At 44.9% G+C, this 19,266-nt stretch overlaps 1 protein-coding gene across 14 annotated transcripts in view; it reads left to right on the forward strand.

Moving 5' to 3' along the window:
* The window catches only part of LOC106022415 (homeobox protein GBX-2-like), a 141,867-nt gene extending 123,034 nt beyond the window's left edge, over nt 1-18,833 (forward strand). For 5 of the 14 annotated variants that reach the window (XR_005880674.1, XR_005880675.1, XR_005880677.1 and 2 more), the window contains 5 exons: nt 295-431; nt 6,844-7,109; nt 8,648-9,954; nt 14,738-16,866; nt 17,909-18,833. The gene's annotated coding sequence lies outside the window, so the exon portion shown is untranslated. Of the gene's footprint in view, nt 1-294; nt 432-6,843; nt 7,110-8,647; nt 9,955-14,737; nt 16,867-17,069; nt 17,456-17,908 lie in introns of all 14 variants that reach the window. The other 9 variants (XR_005880683.1, XR_005880678.1, XR_005880680.1 and 6 more) reach the window with 9 other exon arrangements.
* Nucleotides 18,834-19,266: the final 433 nt, after the last annotated feature.

Below are 19,266 nucleotides of genomic sequence, written 5' to 3' on the forward strand. Positions count from 1 at the left end.
CAAGCCGACTTTGCGGAGACCAAAAGCAGACCTGCAGGATTCCGGGGATTAAGACCAATCCCTTCCTTCCATTGCTCTCAGAGCCATTAGGGAAGGCAGCAGCATATGGACCCCAGATGTTCCCAGCTGTCCCTTTGGTCTGCCCTGGAGCACGGAGCACATCAGGAGAGGAGACACCCCATGCATCTGGCCAGGCACCAACCCCTGGGAAGATCTAAGAAGCTAAATTTCTGTATCTGGGCTTGAGTCCTGCAGTCGAAGGTTTTGTGATTCCTCTGTCCTTCTCTTGGCCAGCCCTGCCCTGTGAGAGTGGAATAATGGTCAAATGTATCCAGTTCGATTGTTGGATGGTACATGAATTGTCCATCCAATGGCCTTCACACATCAGTGCATCGGGAGCCCACTCTGTGAGCTTGCCTGGGTCCAGACGGGTAAGTTTGAGATACTTCCTTCCCTAAAACTGGCTACCAGGAAGTGGGACAGTTTAACATCCTTAAGGCAGAAACAATTGTAAACTTGCCAAAACCTAGTCCTAGAATCTTTTGCAAGTATTTAAGGCTATAGAGACACATGTAATTGCTATCTTTTCCTGCCCAAAGCAACCTCTGACCATCTTGCCATCCCTTTCTTCTATCTACTGGTCCTATGCATAGAATCCAGTTAAGAACCCCAAAGTAGCTGGGCGTTGGTGGTGCATGCCTTTAATCCCAGCACTCAGGAGGCAGAGGCAGGCAGATCTCTATGAGTTCAAGGCCACCCTGGTCTACAGAGTTCCAGGGCAGCCTCCAAAACAATACAGAGAAACCCTGTTTCCAAAAAAAAAAAAAAAGAAGAAGAAGAAGAAGAACCCCAAAGCACTGGGTGATGGTGGAGTCACATTTTTTATGAATGGAAGGTGAAAATTTCATTGTGGGAATCTCCTTTGGAGTGCAGATCACTATTAAGTATCACTCACCCTATCCAATTCAAGCTCCAGATAAATCCTTGATAAAGCCACTGGATGGTATCTAGGATGCTAGGGAAGAGAGGAAGGGTGATAGATCTGTCAACACATTTAGAGGTGATTCTAGTGTCCAGGTAGCACATGTGTCCCCACCCCAAACCCTTCCTTCATTAATGTGGCTGAGAACTTGTTTGGGTCTTCCATGAGGGGTTGGGACTCCTGGCTTTGTAACCGCCATCAGTGTCTAAGCCAATTGCTATTGAAACACACTAAACAGCAAAAGAGAGCTCAGGATTCTGAAGACATGGGGCCAGACCAATGACCACATAGTATGATTTCTCATTTGGAGAAAGGCAACCATGTATCCATACCCCACAGCACCTCTCCTAAGGCAGGTCTGCTGCCACTGAATCAGTCCACTGTGTGCTCACTGGCAAGCATATAGAAAATATTTGACAGAAGTTTCTAAAAATTTGACAGCAATCTTGAAATCTGAAGTGCTATTGCCAGTTATGATGGGAAAATGGAAGGCATTTCTATCAGTTGTAAAACAACAACAACAACACATTTTGACCATTTGTGTCATTTGTGCTGAGGGGAATAACTGAATTATGTTTATTTTCTCTGAGGAAAATATAACCAAGAGAAGTGTTCAGAAAGAGCACCGAGAGCAAACTCATGGGCGCATCATCCGTGGCGTCACACAGTTGTTCCATCCACGTCAGCAAGCTTCCACTAGCATAACTAAATGCCTGATGTGGATACTTCTAAAGCACGAAGGTTTATTTTGACTCACATGTGGGGACTTCAAGAGCAGGATTGGGAAACATCACTGTGGAGGCTTCTAGACAGGGCAACACATCATGGCAGAAGCCAGTGGTCACATCCTGAGTCAGGAGTAGAGAACGATGAGGAAAGGGGGTGAGGATATGGCTGAATTGATATCATGTTTGCCTCACACATGTGAAGACCTGAGTACGATTCCAAGCACTCATGTAAAACACGGTGTGGTGGCACACACTTGTAATCAGTTGATGGTGAGATGAATGAGGAGACAGGTGGATAATAGAGCTCACTGGTCAATCTCCCTCCTTGAAATCCTTGACCAATGTGAAGGCACCAGAGATTGTCTCCTGACACTCACATGCATGTGCACACATAAGCATACATGCACCATACTCACATATATGCCTATGTGCACACAACAGAGGAAGAGGGGAAGTGTAGTCCGACTGTGTCTTCAAAACATCCTCTAGCAACCTAGTGAAAATCCATTAGACCCCAGCTCTTGAAGGAAGACAGGCGGACACGAACAGAGGGCATTTAGAATTTTACAGAGTGAGAGAAAGAGTGTATGGAGTTTACATAATTTAAGGGATATCTCATGGGAACCAGTAAATTTTCTCAAGTAGGGGAAAGAAAATAGCTTAAAGTTTACTTAAAGAAATAACGTCTGAAGACATCCCAGATCTTGAGAGGGAAAATATCATCTAAAGTCATGAAACTCAGAAATGCCCAAATAGGATGCCAAAATACCACACCATGACACACTGACAGCCAAAAGCCAAGGGCAAAGATAACCTGGAAAACAGTGTATAACAACATGATATTATGCCAAACCTCATAGCAACAACAAAAACAGACAAGACCCTCAGGATAAAACGAATAGAATAAAAGCAAATCACTACCCCAGGAGCCATCTGCTAAAGAAGAAGGCGAAAGAGAAAGAAACAAGTCGTGGTCAGGCAGCCCATCACTCATGAGGCAGAGGCAGGAGGATGTCTGTGAGTTAGAGGTCAAACCAGAGCTACATACTGATGCCCTGTCTCAAAAATGTATGAGAGAGAATGAGAGCACACTCAAGTGCAGTGTTAACAAGATGGACTTAGGGATTCATCATCATATACCAGTGGTGTGAAATGTAAATGGCATAGATTCCCTAATCAAAAGACTAAGAATGGCTGAATGAGTTAAGAAAAGAAAATTCAGTAGATTTCCTAACATATTATAGGTATTAATATGTAATATATAATATATTATTTCAATATAATATGTAATATATACACATGTGCATATTTGTGTATATATATATATACACATGTATAATTTGTGTATGTGTGCTCATGTACACACATGTGTACAGCATACATATGCATGTCACCGCCACACACATGGGAAAGAGGTCAATTTCCCATGGGTCCCTGGGGATCAAACTTGGTTATAAGTCTTCTTGACAAGCACCTCTGCCCACTGAGCCATCTTGATTGCCTCAGTATCTTACTTTATACAAGCTTTAGAGTCAAGACCTAAAGGGGTGGAATGTGTGGTCCACACAAATAGCAACCAGGAGAAGGAGGGGAATAACACAATAAATATGTCTTCAGAGATAAAAAAGGGTCATTCTGTAATTATAGAAGTATTAAAAGACACAGTAATCATGATATACATGCAGCCAACATCAGATACTTACATGGCTAATGACCCGTAGTCAGAGACTGATAGCAGCAATACAGTAGGATTGGATATTTCAACACCTACTTTCATTAATAGAGTATTCAGAAGGAAAATCAATAAAGAAATGACTGGTTTGAACAACACTACTGGGCTAACAAGATGGCTCAATGGATAAAGATGCTTGTGGCCCAGCTTGATGACCTGGTATCAAATCCCAATACCCACATGATGTGTGCCTGTTAGTTTTTATCAACTTGACACAAACTAGAGTCACCTTAGAAGAGGGAATCTGTATTGAGAAACTGCTTCCGTCCAGCTGGTCTGTGAGCATGTCTGTGGGGGCATTTTCTTTTCTGTTGATTGATGGAGGAGGCTCAACCCACTGTGGGCAGTGCCATTCCCGAATAGGTGGGCCTGGAGTGTGTAAGAAAGCAAGCTGAGCTGAGTGAGCCAGTAAGCAGAGTTCTCTGTGGTTTCTGCTTCAAGGTCTTGCCTTGAGCTCTTGCTGTGGCTTCCCCTGATGGTAGACTGCAACCTCTCAGCCAAATAATGAACCCTCTCTTCCCCAAGCTGGTTTGGGTCCTTGTTTGATCATAGCTAACTAGGACATGGTGGCAGGAGAACAGCCTCCAGAACAGATCTCAGGGAAGATCACACAAAAAACAGGCCTTCGTGCACTGCTCAAGATCAAAGACCTTCTGAGTACCTTTGAAGAACATGATGGAGACACCAATAAATGACAGCAAAAAACGAAAAATTTACAACTGCGTGGAACAGAGTGGCAAACTCTTGATAGCCATCACTTCAAAGGAGAAATCAAAAGGAATTTTAAAATATCTTCAGACAAACAAAATGAAAAAACAACACACAAAAGCTTGGGATGCCACAAAAACAGTATATGAAGACTTTAAAAACTGTCTCAAATAAACAAACCAACTTTACACCTCAAGGAATTTAGGGAAAAATAACAAATTGAGCCAAGAGTTACTGAAAGGAAATAATAAAAAGTAGAACAGATGTAAATCAAGTGGAAGACAGGATAACAGAGGAATCAACAAGGCTAAAAGCTGGGTTGTTGGAAAAAATGTCAGGTTACAGCCTGCTCACATCTCAATTTAGCTTATTCATCACTTTCCAGGAGAAACTGTCGAGCCAAGCTTAAAAGATACATGGAAGTAATTGTATGCCAAACGTAATTCAATTGAATGAAGGTTTTTCTATAAACATTTTAAATCCGCAAAGTAGATGGCACAGAAGAAATAGACAAATTCTGAGAAATGTACAACCTATTGTAGCCAAATCCTAAAGACGTAGAAAGCCTTTCATCAACCACAAAGAAATGTAATCAGTAATCCACAACCTCCGAACAGAACAACAAAAGCCTGTTGGTGGTAGTTTCACCTATAAATCCCATCGAACATCCAAGGCAGAAGCATAGATCTGTGAATCCTTAAGGCTGACAAAAAAAAAAAAACACTACTAGTAAATTCACCCACATATAAAAGAAGAGTAGGCAACAACCATGTAGGACTTACCTCTGAGAAACATGGTAAGTTAAGCATATACAAATCTAATAGATATGCCACATTAGCAGAATGAGAAGAGAATGTGATAATTTTAACATTTACAAAAACAAATCATTTAACAAGGTTCAATTTCTGTTCACAGTAATAATTTTCAAAGTAGTCACTGAATGAGCTGATCTCAGTACAGTACAAACTATTTATGCAAAGTCCATCGCTACCATCAATGGGGAAAGCTGGAAGCTCTCCTGTGAGGTCTGGCACAAGGCCAGAATGTCTGCCACCACGGCTTCTACTCATCATAGTGCTGGGAATCCTAGACAGGGTGATTAGACAAGAAAATTTAACAAAAGGCATCAACAGAAGACTTGATCTCTATTTCTGGGTGTCATGATTCTGTGATAAAACTCTGAAGACTTTATTTTAAAAAATAAACTCTTGGAACTATGTTCACATAAGGTCATAGGCTACAAAAGCCAAATCCCAAAGGAAACAGCTCTCCTTATACCAACAATGAACCATATGAAAAGTAAATCAAGTAAACTGTCCCATTTATATTACAAGTTAAAAATTAATTTAGGAATGCATTTAACCAAGAAGATGAAAATTTTCATTTCACTGGAAAGGAAAGTGTAGGGGGTACAATCAAATAAGAGTATCAGGCTAGGGAGATGGTTCAATATGAGGACCAGAGCTTGAATCTTTAGCATCTACACAAAAGACTAAGCATTGTCTATGAGGGCCTGCAACCCTAGTATTTGCAAGGGTGGATCCTGGGAGCTCATGAAGCCAGCCAGCCCAGCCAAAATGGAGAACTTCCAGCTCACTGAGAGACCTTGTCTCAAGGCAAACTAACAGAAGGTGATAGAGAAAGACCCAGTTTTGTCCTTTGACCTCTGCACACCTACATACTCAAATCCATGTACCATATACACATACACGGCACAGACAACACATTCCACACATGCATATAAAGTAAAATTTAAAGAGATATCTCTGCTCATGGGAAGAATTAACATTGTCAAGTGTCCACACAACACAAGGCAATATATAGTTTATGTAATTCCTCTCAAAAGCTTGGTTTCAGTTTCCAAAGAAATAGAAAAAGATAACCCTAGAATTTATGGAGAACTACAGAGGATCCTGTTTAGTTAGTCACAGCTGTCTTGAAAGGGAATAGAACTGTTGTTATCAAATTCCCTGATTTCAAAGCATATTATAAAGCTACAGGAATTGTAATCGGTGTCTTAGGGAGATATCTACAGCCTCAGGTTCATTGCAGCATTGTTCCCAAGAATCGAAACATGAAAACAACCTGTGTCTGTCAATACAAAAAGAATAGGACAAGACTAATTAATAGACTAATAGAGAAAATGTGATATATATGCAAATTTTGAATACATACACACATGTAAGTGTGTATGACAGGTAGAATATTATACAGCCTTAAGTAAGAAGGGAATCCTTCAAGTTGGAGCATCATGGGTGAACCTGGAGTATGTATGGTACGTGAAGTGAGACAGACACTGAAAGACATATTCTCACATGTGGATTATAGAATCAAGCATATAGAAGCAGAGACTAGAAGAGCTTCTGCCAGAGGCTGAGGAGATACTGGCCAAAAGTACATCAACTTTCAATTGTGTTGGATACATGAGTTCTAGATCTACTGTACATTAATAATACTGCATTTTGTGCTTGAAATTTTCTAAGAGGATATTATGTGGTTTTGCCACACTAAAAGACAGTAAACATGAGGTGACAGACTCGTTAATTAGTTTGACTTCCATAATATTTTCATTGTATATACTATATAAAAACATTAAATGCTTTCTCAAAGGGCTATTATTTAAATTTTGAAATAGAAATTTTAGAAGAATGCAAACATTTAGCCCATTGTAATTACTTATTAATTTTTTAAAGGATCTTGCGGATGGGTGATTCCCTTGGATTACTCTAACAGAGTTTAAATATAAAGAGGAAGCAGGAAGAACAGACACAGACAGAAAACAAGGCAGTGTGACCATGGTGACAAAGACTGGATGCAATGAGCCACGTCCGCAGCTGCCAGTGCTAATGTCTGGAGCCTGGGTGACCCCAGAGTCACCCTGCCCAGCCTACCCTGTAGACAAACACTGTCCTGATGAAACTAGCTTGAATTTTGTACCCCAGGATTTTCAGAGAAAAATGTGAGTAAAATGAACCCAGGAAACTACCGTGTACCTGTATCACAAGGCCACGCCTCTCTGCTTGAGCAGCTCTGTCCACAGTCTCCTTTCTGTGTTGCTCTCTGCTGACTTCTTCTTGCCTCCTTTGCCATGTTCCTTCCATGGATAGAACTTTGAAGTGTCTGTGAAGGGTTGCCAGTGATCCCAGCAACAGTGGCTTTGCATAGCAGTGCCAAAATACCCCAGAGAACAATTAGAAGGAGGAAAGATCTGATTCAGCTTACAGTCTCTGAGGGCTTACCCTGTCTCTACTTGGCTTCTGTACTTGTCATGATGGCGGCGGCATGTGGTGGACAAGGTCCTTTATTTCATGGGGAACAGGAAGCAGAAAGGGGAAGGGATCAGAATCGGGACTGAGAAGGAATAACTTGTGCAGAGCACTGCCCTCAGATAAATCTCCCAAAGTTCAAATCACACCCAAAAATTAGCACTACTGGCTGAGGGGAAGCAGTCAATAGTGAGCCTGTGGGGCACAAGTCATAATCAAATCATAGTAACCCCTACACATGCTCTTGGGATAGCTTGATGCTCACATATCCTTGAAATGGCTCACTGTAGCAGAGGCCAAGAAGGCAGGAGTCAAAGATCCTTTCTTTGTGCGTTCTTCTGGTTACAACTCCATCCTTTCCTGTACAGGGTTGGGTATTTCCTTAATAACTCATCAGCGCCAACCTAAGACTCACACAGCAAAACTTCAACCTTCCCAGGAGAACATAGTTTGTATTCATTTACTCATCTTGTCTGCCCCCAACAAGAAGCAGGAGGAGGATTGCTAATGCTAGAAGCTACTGAGCCAAGGAAGCCTCCAAAAGTTAATGGATGACTATGTGCACACAGTGAGCTCTGGATGATTCCAAAGATGAGTGAGACTTGACTGCTTCCTCCCAAGGACCTTACAGAGCTGATCAAATGAGAAGGTGACAGGCTCCACAGTGAGTCAGGGCCCAGTGTGACTATGCTGAGAGATCACACTGAAACAGGAACCAGGAAAAGCCTGATTGAAGAGGGGCCTCTTGAGAAGGGCTTGGAAGAATGTACTCACCAGGGAACAGGGTTGATTAGTACAACCCAAGGCACTGCAGCACCAAAGCCCAGGGTGGTAAGGGGAGTTGCAACCATATTATAGAGCAGGGGTCTGCAAATGTCTTCTGTAAAGGACCAAATATAATCCTTTTTAAATGATTTAATTATGTGCATTTGTGTGTGTGTGTGTGTGTGTGTGTGTGTAAATACACATATGTGCTGAAATCAGAAAACAATTTCATGAAGTAGGTTCTCTCATTCCACCATGTAGCTCCCAGGGGTCAGACTCAGATCTTCAGGCTTAGAAGCAGGTGCCTTAACCCACTGGGTCATCTCACTGGCCTCCAAATGAAAAATAGTCAGACTTGGCACGCATGTGGACTCTGTCATGGTGACTTCATTATGATACAAAGGTGGTCATGAATAATCCAGAAATGAATAGGTATGACTGTGTTTCAATAAAACTTTATTTAAAGGAACAAGCAGTGGCCAGAGCACTAGCTGAGGAAGTTCCAGCCCATGAAAAACACCACTGGAGACCTGCAAGAACTTTATATGACACTACCAATGCTGTATGTTAAGAGGAATTTGACCATGGGTGATGAGAGAACCAAAGAAGAGCAATGGAGTTTGCAAGTCGGTAGTGTGGAAGAGGGCTGGAGACGGGGTTTGGAGGGCAGGACTAGGAGGGCCAATTCTGGGATGGAGAGAGGGGTGCAAGGGGCTGAATTAAAGATGCCTCTCACCATGGAACCAGGATTTGGGAGTGTGGAGGGCTCAAGAGCGGAGGCTGGGTGTTGGGTATGTCTCCTGCCACTCTCTGAACCCCAGGCACTGAGTAAACAGTCAAAGAAGCCATGCAGCAGGGCAGCCAGACAGCTTGTCAAGCCCCTCGGTCTCTTTTGCGCTGGGTGGGTGTCACGGCACTGGGACTCCATTGTGACCCACAGGCTTCTATCCAGACAGCACCTGACACTTTCTGAATCGGGCCAAGCCCGGACCCCAGGCAGAGGAGATGGAACATCACTGAGCTGCTAGACACCCCGGCACACAGCCAAAACAGAACAAAACCAGCCGGGTGAGAACCACAGAGGCTGTGTGGGGGCCAAATGGCTTTCTAATCATGCTGCTCTCCAGACAGGACAAAACCCTGTCTCTCCAGCACACATGGAGCCAGGAAAATGAGAGGAGGCCAGGCATCCAGCAAGTCCAGAGCAAAGAATCTTGTTTCAAAGCTCATAGATCCCCTTGGCCTGGGTCAGTGGAGCACGGAAAGGAGAGAGGGAGGGGTCTGTTATTCCTGGAACATCAGGGACCTGCTCTACAGAACTGAACACTTTGAGATGGAACAGGTGGATCTGAAAGAAAATATGCCATTTCCTCATGAATGTTCTACCAGCTCTCTCTGGAACTTAACACAACACCCTCCTGGAAACATAATATGAAGGTTGGGATTTTTTGTCTCTGTCCCCTAGCAAGAGTTGTCCCCACTGCTGCACGTGCTGAGGCAGTTTGCATGAAGAGGAGCCAGTTTAGAATTGTCACATTTATGTTCCACAAGGAGGAGGTTTACTAACTGGTTGCTAATTTTGCATCAGTGGCTGGTGGGTAATGTATGTTACTCTCATAGTCTTTGCACTTCCTTGTGACTCTGTTTCAGAACCGTGGCAATGAAAGACATATTCCTGATGTGGAAATATAATTGTAATGCTGCTGTTCAATCAATCAGGAGATGTTAGGAAATACATCCAGAGTTGTTTCGAATATGACTGTAGTCAGGCGGGTAAGCTTTTTACTCTTTACATGGTGTTATGATTTTTAAATAGTAGCATTATAGGCACACAAATCCAGATCATAAATATGAAATAGGAATACCACTATTTGTTTTTTATTTATTTTTGAAGATTTGTTGTTGTTGTTTTGACTTTTGTTTATTTCATTGCATGTATGCATGAATGCCATGTATATGCCTGATGCTTGGAGGTCAGAAGAAGGGGTTGAATCCCTTGGCACTGGAGTTATAGACAGCTGGGAGCTGCTACGTGGGTATTGGGAACCAAACCCAGGTCCTCTGCAGGAATGGTACACCACTCTTACCTGCTGAACCATCTCTCCAGCCCCTGCCACTCCACACACACAACTGTCAATTTTAAAGGAATTAAGTAACTTTAATTGTGTTAATAATGAAACCACACTGTCCATGAGTTCATATGTACAACAATTAAAATACAACATTGAGCCCAGCATTGGTGGCGCACGCCTTTACTCCCAGCACTCGGGAAGCAGAGGCAGACAGATCTCTGTGAGTTTGAGGCCAGCCTGGTTTACAGATCGAGTTCCAGGACAGCCTCCAAAACAATACAAGAAACCCTGTCTCAAAAAACAAACAAAAAAAATACAACATTGATTCCACAGACTTTGAGGAGGTGGATCTGAGATTAGAGAGGTAGCTTTTCTGAAATAGTGGAAGTGGTTTTTCTGAGATAGAATATCACTATATAACATAGACTGGCCTCAAACCTCCCATGTAGCTCAGGCTGTGCTTGAACTCACTATGCTCTGGTGGGATCACAGGCATGTATCCCACGGAATATTTTGACGATTCTTCTACTTTGATCAAAATAGAAAATGAGCCAGCTGGTGTCCAATCTTCAGTCTGGGCCCACACAATTCCAGAGAAAAAGCACCCTAGCCATTTCCAGTCACACTGAAATCTCTGCCCGTGTTTGGGGGAGAGATCTCACTGTGATGAAAATAACAGATGTGAGACCCTTGTGTTTCCTTCCCTATTGAGAAAGCAATTGATGAAGGAAGGAGAAGCAAGTAGAGTCGGTCTTCATGCGGTGTTCCTTTTTTTCTAAGAATAAATTCTATTTTCCTTCTGCTTCCTTAATGCTCCTCTAGGCCAGGTTGGTCTTGGGAGAACCTGAGGAAGGCTTGACTGGGCCAAGAGCAGCTATCTGGAGTCTTGAGTTTGTCACGGGCGTGGGATTCCTGTATTGTGAAGGGACGAGTGACTGCCTCAGGATCTCACAACCATGTTGACCACTGTGGCACTGTGCCAAGGGTGACAGCACAGTGCAGGGTGAGCCCAGCTTCGTGCATTGCTGGCCTCGGTGGGCAGAGAAGCTTCTGTTAGCATTTGTTAAGAGAAAAGGGGTAGTTGCCTTCTTCCCAAGCAGCCTCCATCATAGCCCTGTCCAGTCAGTGACTAGAGAATCGTTGATGCATAGATCAGGAAGGTGGTAGCATGGCTGATGCCTTTGCTGTCTGTATACGAGTCCTTCTGTGCTCGTCCAGACACCTTCATCCAAATTAGGGACCAACGACCTCCAGTTCCCAACCAGCCTCCCTGTCCTGCCACTGGCTGCCTAGAAATCTTTATCTCAGGCAAGAGTCCATGGTGAATTGAAGCCTTAATGGGAAGTGTTCATGACTCCCCTGCCCATCATGCTGACAAAGAGTCTTTATCCTGTGATAGAATTCAAAGTCCAGTCTCCTGTTTGAGGACTTGAGGAAACAAAAGAAGAAAACACATAAGGGACTACCTGTCTTTGTGCGGGTGCTCCCCAGTTCAAGCCTGCTGTATACACAGCATCAGCACAAGCCTGCTGTATACACAGCATCGGCACAAACCTGCCAGAGAAGAATACACCCAGAACACACGGTGGCAGAGGTTAAGAGCATAGGATGCTCTTCCCCAGGCTCTGGGTTCAATTCCCAGCATCCGCAGGGGACTCTTCTACCCTCTTCTGGTCTCCATGGGCACTGCACACATGTAGTATACAGACATTCCCGGAGGCAAAGCAACCACCCCAAGAAAGAATATGTTTCTTAGAAAAGAGAGTTGTACAGGCAACTCTGGTTCCTCTGGATTCGTTCTGGTACATTTTGTGCTCAGTGCCACAACACACATCCTTCAGAAGCAGAAGGGGAATGGAGGTAATTCCAAAATTTCCCTTATTCCTTAGGTGGGCGGGAGGGGGTTTCACAGAAACTTCTAAACTAGCTCTAATTCTCTTCTCCAGCCAGTCCCGCATGGCCCTCCTCTCCCCAGCCCTACTTTCCTGAGAAAGGAAATGACATGCTGTGATGGGAGGTTTTCCCTGGTGATATCCATCCATCTGGCCACTGTAGGGGTTCATCTGGGGCCCATCAAGACAGCATGCGCCAAGATCAGCAAAGATAAGATCTCAGCGCAGAATTCCCATCCTGGGGCTGAGTGAGGAGTCTGAACCCAGCTTTTGAGTGCTTTGCCCAGTGGGGCCGATCTGCTCTTAGGAAAGCTACCTGGTTGATCAGACAAGAAGAAACAAGCCAGGGTCACAGCAGAAAACCTTTGATGCAGTCCCATCTGCTACCCCAGAAGGCCAGTGCACCGTGACCTGTGAGAGGTGGCTTCCCTCTGCGTAGCTGCAACACAAGCCACAATACAAGCTTTATTTCCCACTAGCTGGTCTTGATGAAACAATTCTGAACAGAAAGCCAAGAACCATCATACTGGGTTTGATAAAATGCTGTTCCTGACCAGATGTAGAGCTCTGGATCCAGTGCTGTCTAGTTTCTTATAATCTCCCAGGAGCCACAAGAGGACATTCCCACCTAGGTGCACTCTGGGCTCTCCAGAACAGAGAATGAAGACTGGATATGGTGATCCAGACAGTTGGATCTCCCCTTGGCATCGCTGTCCTTTATCTGGTTAATTTTAACAAACACATGTCCCTGCTACCTCTAGAAGAAGTGTTTGGCCAGGGTATAAAGTTGTGGAAAGACAGGGAAGTCCCAGAAACACCCCCAAAATGCAGGCTATTGCCATTACCCTCAACTAGATGGTAAGACCCTATTTTTGAAGCCATTGCACAATTTGGTTGTAGGATATTGGCAAATCAATCTGAACTGACAGAGACACTTCCTCCCTGCTGGCTAGTTCTCCTGCTGTCAAAAGATGCTCTGCGAACCATGGGAGGAGGCTTTTCATCGGTGATCTCTACCTAGGGCTGAATCTTTCATGCTCCAATACCAACCTGCCAGGCAAAATGTGCTCACTGGTGCACTAGTGACATGACTGTTATAGAGGTGACCAAAATCGCTTTCTAATGGATTTTAGGCCTGTCACAGGAGGGAATTCATGCCTGCTGCTTCAATTTGGTCTAAAACCCATGGTTGGGGAAGCCAGTCTCTGGGGATCGGGGGAATTACTACTGTTTGTTTGCTAAGTGGTCATGTTGTTATGACTTCTTTCTAAACGTTCATGTTTACACCCCTAGATTAGCACTGCTCTAAGCCTTGGCCCCAGAAGTTTCTTTCTGTGGCAGACAGGCTATTTCAGAGACTCATATCTATTCAACAGGGCTGAGCACTCCCCCTTGAATGGGACATTTATAGTGACCTCCCCCCATCCTGCCCACTCTCTGGAGAGGAGGCTTCAAGAGTGCGGCAGTGGAGTGTGGGACGGAGCATGTGAAACTGTGATACGGACATTGTGTCCCCGAGCTCACTGCAATTGTGCTGTAATGGCAAGCCAGTCGAAGTGCCATCCTTGGACAGGGGAGAGCTCACAAGTTTCTACCACTGGCTGAGGAGCTATTGGCAGTTGACGGCAACTCCAGGGTGGGTGAGGGAGTCATTTTTCTTTGGAGGCATAGTTACAGATAAGTTTCCCATGCTCTAGTGGATAGCCCTGCATCCATTCACATTCAGGCAGCAAAATGTGGACTCATGGTTATGAAAACAAAACAAAAACCAAAGAAGACATGAAGCTGCAAGGGGGTGCTAGAGGAATTGAGAGAGATCAGGGGTTGATGTGCCAAAATACACTGTATACACGTATGGAAATCTCAAGTGAATAAATGAAGACATTGTTTTTTGTTGGAAAGATTCCTGCTTGTTTGGAGACCCAGCTGTGCCGTTTTGTTTGTTTTGCAGAGCACCAGTTAATGGGCTCCTCTAGTTAGGGGGTGGCCTTAGACTGCTAAGAACCAGTTCCGTTATCAGAGTTATCAGAGGGCCTCTCCCTATCTTGTTCTAGAAGACAACTGGCCTGCTTCTTTCTTCCATATCAGCCATCCCCATGGTGCGTTGGACTAGGCGCTGTGTGTTAGGCTCTGAGTGCCATAACTTCCTATCCTTCTGCCTCCCAAAATAAGAACCGAGAAAGCTGGGAATCGAGGCCACACCTTAGTCCTCCCAGCAGATGCTTCTGTGTTTATTGCCCCCCAGGAGGGCTATAAATGGAAATTGTTCATTTGCGCAATCTCCATTGCTTTGGACAGTCTCTATCCTCTTGCTGTGAAATGTGATCAGCTCTTCAACCAAATTGCAGGGGACGGCTGTGAAGGGAGAAGCCTAGTTTGCATACTTCAAATTAGAGGAATGCAGTAAAGCATGCAGAGTCAGAGACTGAACACCACCCAAGTGGCATCAGGCTTGGGCCTTTAGGGAGGATGCTGCTCAGGCTTAGCGATGCTGACACCTCAAAAGGGAAGAAGGAGAGCTAATGGCACCTATAAAAATTGTATAAATTAGTATCCAATATGTGAGCATTTTCAGGTGAGCATCTTTTTCAGCTGGCAGGCGAGAGGCAGCCACTTCAGCTTGGGCCAGCTCCTAAGTCCAGTCTCGCTTCCCCATGTTGAACCATCTCTGCAGCTGGATTGCTGCCGCCCACTTCCTCAGCAAGCTCAGCTTCCTTGGAACTCCTAGGCAAGCAGAAAACTCCGGAAACTGAAACCATGGAAGTTACCAAGTTCCCAGAGGAGTGTGGACCACCCAGAACCTAAACCCAGTGATAACTGACCAAATGACAAGTCAGGAAAAATGGTCTTGGGTGAGCAAGCATTTCTGAGGTCTTGGTGTGTTTTACTTGACCGGGACTATTGGACTTCAGTTTGGTTGGGAGTAAAGTAGCATCTGGAAAGGGGAAATAAAGTGGTACAATTTTCTCCCCAGGAGGACAGTGGCCATCCAAAGCTACAGGGAAGGTGGATCAAGGCCATTGCCCTGCCCTGCCCTGTACCCCTCAGGCTGTTTGAGGACCCCAGGGACTCACTCTCTGGGCAGCCATGCCATTGGATAGCTAAGTCACAATACATGCCACATGCTTTGTCCTTCAGAAGCTCCATCACAGACTTGTGGTGACAGGGATTTTTAACTGGGCTAGCAAAGTCTCATTGTTTTTCAAAAGTCCTGATGGCCCCTGTTTTTAATTAAGAACACATGGGCAGAAGATGGTCAGTTCCTTCACTTTACCTCTTTGTGAAAGAACAGTGTCTTAATGGCAATTCAGTTTGCCTGCCCCTGGTTTTCTGGGTAGTAGTTTGTTCTCTCTCTCTCTCTCTCTCTCTCTCTCTCTCTCTCTCTCTCTCTCTCTCTCTCTCTCTGTGTGTGTGTGTGTGTGTGTGTGTGTGTGTGTGTTTCTGCAAGCCCAATACTAAAGAATTATCTTTAGTGACTTTTCTACTGTATTCAATGATGCAGGGTCTCTCAGCTAAACCCAGTGCTCACTGATAAGCTCTAGTCTTTCTAGTCATCCTGCTCTGAGGACCACCATGTCCACCTTCTGAGGCTGGAGTTACAGGTAGGCCACCATGGCCATCTGGCATTTTTGTGGATTTCTGAGGATTCCCAAATCTGGTACTCAGGTTGGACAGGAAGCACCTTAACCTCTTAGCCATCTCCCTAGGCTTCCTGGGCAGTTTTAAACTGACCACCTAATCTCTTGTCAACCAGAGAGCAGTGCTCACATCCCTGTGTCCTGTGCAGGTTTGCTGTTTGGTGAAACCCAGGGGTAATAAAAATGCTGGCAGAGTAAATTCTAGGCTGTCTGTTGGAAGCCCCATCCATCACCATATGCAAATGTATTCCACAATACTTCAAGTCTTCAGCACTAAATTAAGTAGCTGCATAAAGTCTCAAGAAATAAAAAGCAGGAGGGTCAAGGAATGGCTTGATCTAAATCATGGCTTAACTACTTCATAGGAATTGTTTGTTTTTTTCTGGGGGAGGTGGGCTATGGCTGTAAGTGAATGTGCCCCCAAAGACCACATACTTATCTCCAAATATGTCCCCCAAAGGCAAACATAGTTTGTTCCATGGGCTGTACTTTGTGCCTTTCCTTCCCTGACCAAAATGTCCAACTGTGCACACACACAGTTCCATATGAATTAAGGTGTTTAAACAGGACAAGATGGTATTTTCTGAGCACCTTCCAAAGGCCTGAATGTTATAGTGTTCATTAGATCCACACAGGCCCTGGAACAGGAAAATCATGCCCCCCCCCATCAAACTGTAGAGATGAGACTGAGTTACAGAGAGATTAATTTAGCTGAAATCAAGCTGTTTGCAAGTGACAGTTCTAAGACATGAGCTGCAGCAGTGTGACATTAGGTGAGTTTTACCCATATGTCATCCTGCCTCTGGGCTTGCTACAGTAATCTAGAGAAGCGCTTCCTGGCTAGAATGCCACTCCACATGCCACTTGGCCTGGCATCTATAGTCACTCGAATAATGACAATTCTGTCTTCCTCCCCTCTCAAATCCATGACAGAGGACGAGCTTTTCAGAAGGACTCTTCTCCAGGACAGGCACAAGGTGGGAGTTGCTGCCTGAGATCTGCTCTTCGTGGCACAAGGATCTGAAGCAGGAGAGCATCCATGAGCATCCCCAAATGTTTAAAACAGCAGCACCAGGTATTTGGGTAAGGATCTCTGAGGCTCTAAAACATTAGTTACACCCCTCAGTGAGACCTACCAGACACGAGCTCAGAGCTTCACACATTCAAGGTAAGTTGCCCAGTCAGCCGACTCAGGAAGTCACTGAGCTATTCCCTGGGGATCCAGAAGTGACTGTGTCATCACCTCTTCCTAGGATTACTTTTAATCCTCCCATCCCTACCCCCAGGAAGTAATCAGAAGCAAGGAGGACTTATCTTTTCCATCACAGAAGCCACTGGGCCGAGATAGACTCCTGCTGGAGTTCTAGCACCTTGTATCCTGAGACAGAACTGGTCCAACTCACAGTAGCAGAACTGCTGGATAGGGACACAGAAGGGACATCAGCACAGAGGTAGACAAGGCACCTGGATGACAGTCGCATATCTACTTACCTAAGTCATGGGGGAATCATCAGAAGCAGGCTGTAAACTATGGATTTTGTCTGCTCAATCACAAACTTACGTGGCTTTGCAAGTACTGTGCTTCTCATAGTCTTGGGCATCTCCAAGGACCCTGCCTTCAGACCAGGTGGCTGCCCATGGAAGAGCCATCCTAATCCCAAGATTCCTCTAGGTACTTAGGGTTCTCTCTCTCTCTCTCTCTCTCTCTCTCTCTCTCTCTCTCTCTCTCTCTCTCTCTCTCTCTCTCTCTCTCTCTCTCTCTCTCTCTCTCCCTCCCTCCCTTTCCTGTCTCTCAGTGGTGTGTGTGTGTGTGTGTGTGTGTGTGTGTGTGTGTGTGTGTGTGTGTGTGTGTGTGTGTGTTCGGCTGCTTCGCATAGCCCTAACAAAATCGTTAGGAAGAGTTTTGTTCTGGGCCTCTGCCTTCCAAGCAGCACACAGCCCATCCACCACATCCTGCCTCCCCACTTCCTCCTCTCCTTTCCCAGCTCAAGAAGGCAAGATGGGAAGTCTCTCACGACCCTGTGGCTTGGCTGGGAGGAAGCCTGAATTTGATATAGCTGTTTTCATGGGGCCTGGTAGGCACATTTATCCCTGAGTCTGTACTTCTCTGTTCATCTATTTTTAGACTGGTGCTGCAGACCTCTCTAGGGGTTCAGACGGATGTCTCCAGTGAGGATGGTCTGACCCAGAGATGAGATGTGACTGCGGTTGTCTCCCTGAGCAGGCACAGTCTAATGCAGCTTTTGCTTTCAAGTCAAGAGGAAGAGAAGCAAACGGAATGTGACAACCTGTTCACTCTAAAAGAATGAGAGCATAGGTTCAGATTCTCTCTTCTAGCTTGGCAGTGGACCCTGGAGGGTGACTGAGGGCCTGTGGCCTGGGACCATAGGAAGAGTGTCACACTTAATGTGACACAACCAGATCTTTCAATAGCCAATCAGAGCACTTGGGCTGGGACTGGCCAGAGAGCTGCCTGTTGGGTCTGTATTCCCACCATGGACGCCCCCTTGGAAAGTCACACCTGCCTTGCCACCCTGCTCTCTGGACTCCAGGGCTGTGTAGCAGTCACTTCTGTTGTTTTCTCCTTGCCTGCTTGCTCTGCGTCCCTCAAGATGTAGGTTTAAAGCCACCACAGCCTCTACCACCTCAATATAATCACTACTGGAGTAGAAGCTGAGGGACAAGAACTACATCTTAGTTATCCAGCTCTACTGCAGATATGCTGCAGGGTGTGCATGAGGAGCGTGGCAGGGAGTAGTGAGACTGGACCAGCCTAAGTGGCAAGTGAAAACTGAATCAACAAGAAAGAGCAAATGACAAAAAGTATATTCAAAGCCAACAAACAGGAATTAGCCCTATGTAGGAAAGACTAAAGCTATAAAGCTAGTTATTCCATGTTCTAAGTTTTCTATGCACTTATAATGCCTGTTAATTTTGGAAGACTTCATGAATTGACTATCAGGTCAAGAGACTTATTGTAACTAAATCTGAATTGGTTGAGCCAAATGTTATCCATGTAAAAGTAAAGCATCGTCAAATATTGAAAATAATTTCTCTGGCTTGTCATCTCTATCAATCACATTCAGGCAAAATATCATATCTGAAGTAATCAGACTTGACATTCAAAATTTAAAAGAGCCAGAATCCACAGGTTGGTAACAGGCACTGTATGAGGCAAGCCACGCTGTCACTCAGATGCTCTTTTACTGATGCTTCTATGGATGCCTGGGTGGCTCACTGCAGCTCAGTCACTTCCCATCAGCAGAGCTAAGCAGGATGGGTCTGGACTCAGAGCTGGAGGAGACAGTGAGTCACCTGGTAGGGAAGTAGGTACAGGCAGGACTAGACATTTAACTCCTCTGTTATGCCTTTCTCATACACAAGGATACTTGATGACAACCCCCGCCCCCCCCCACCAACTGGAATAGGAAATGACAGTTGGTTCTTTCTTTGGGGCACCAGCTCACATTTTCTTCTCTACCT

This window comes from Mesocricetus auratus, unplaced genomic scaffold (assembly GCF_017639785.1).
Source record: "Mesocricetus auratus isolate SY011 unplaced genomic scaffold, BCM_Maur_2.0 Super-Scaffold_100013, whole genome shotgun sequence".
NCBI classification, from domain to species: domain Eukaryota; kingdom Metazoa; phylum Chordata; class Mammalia; order Rodentia; family Cricetidae; genus Mesocricetus; species Mesocricetus auratus.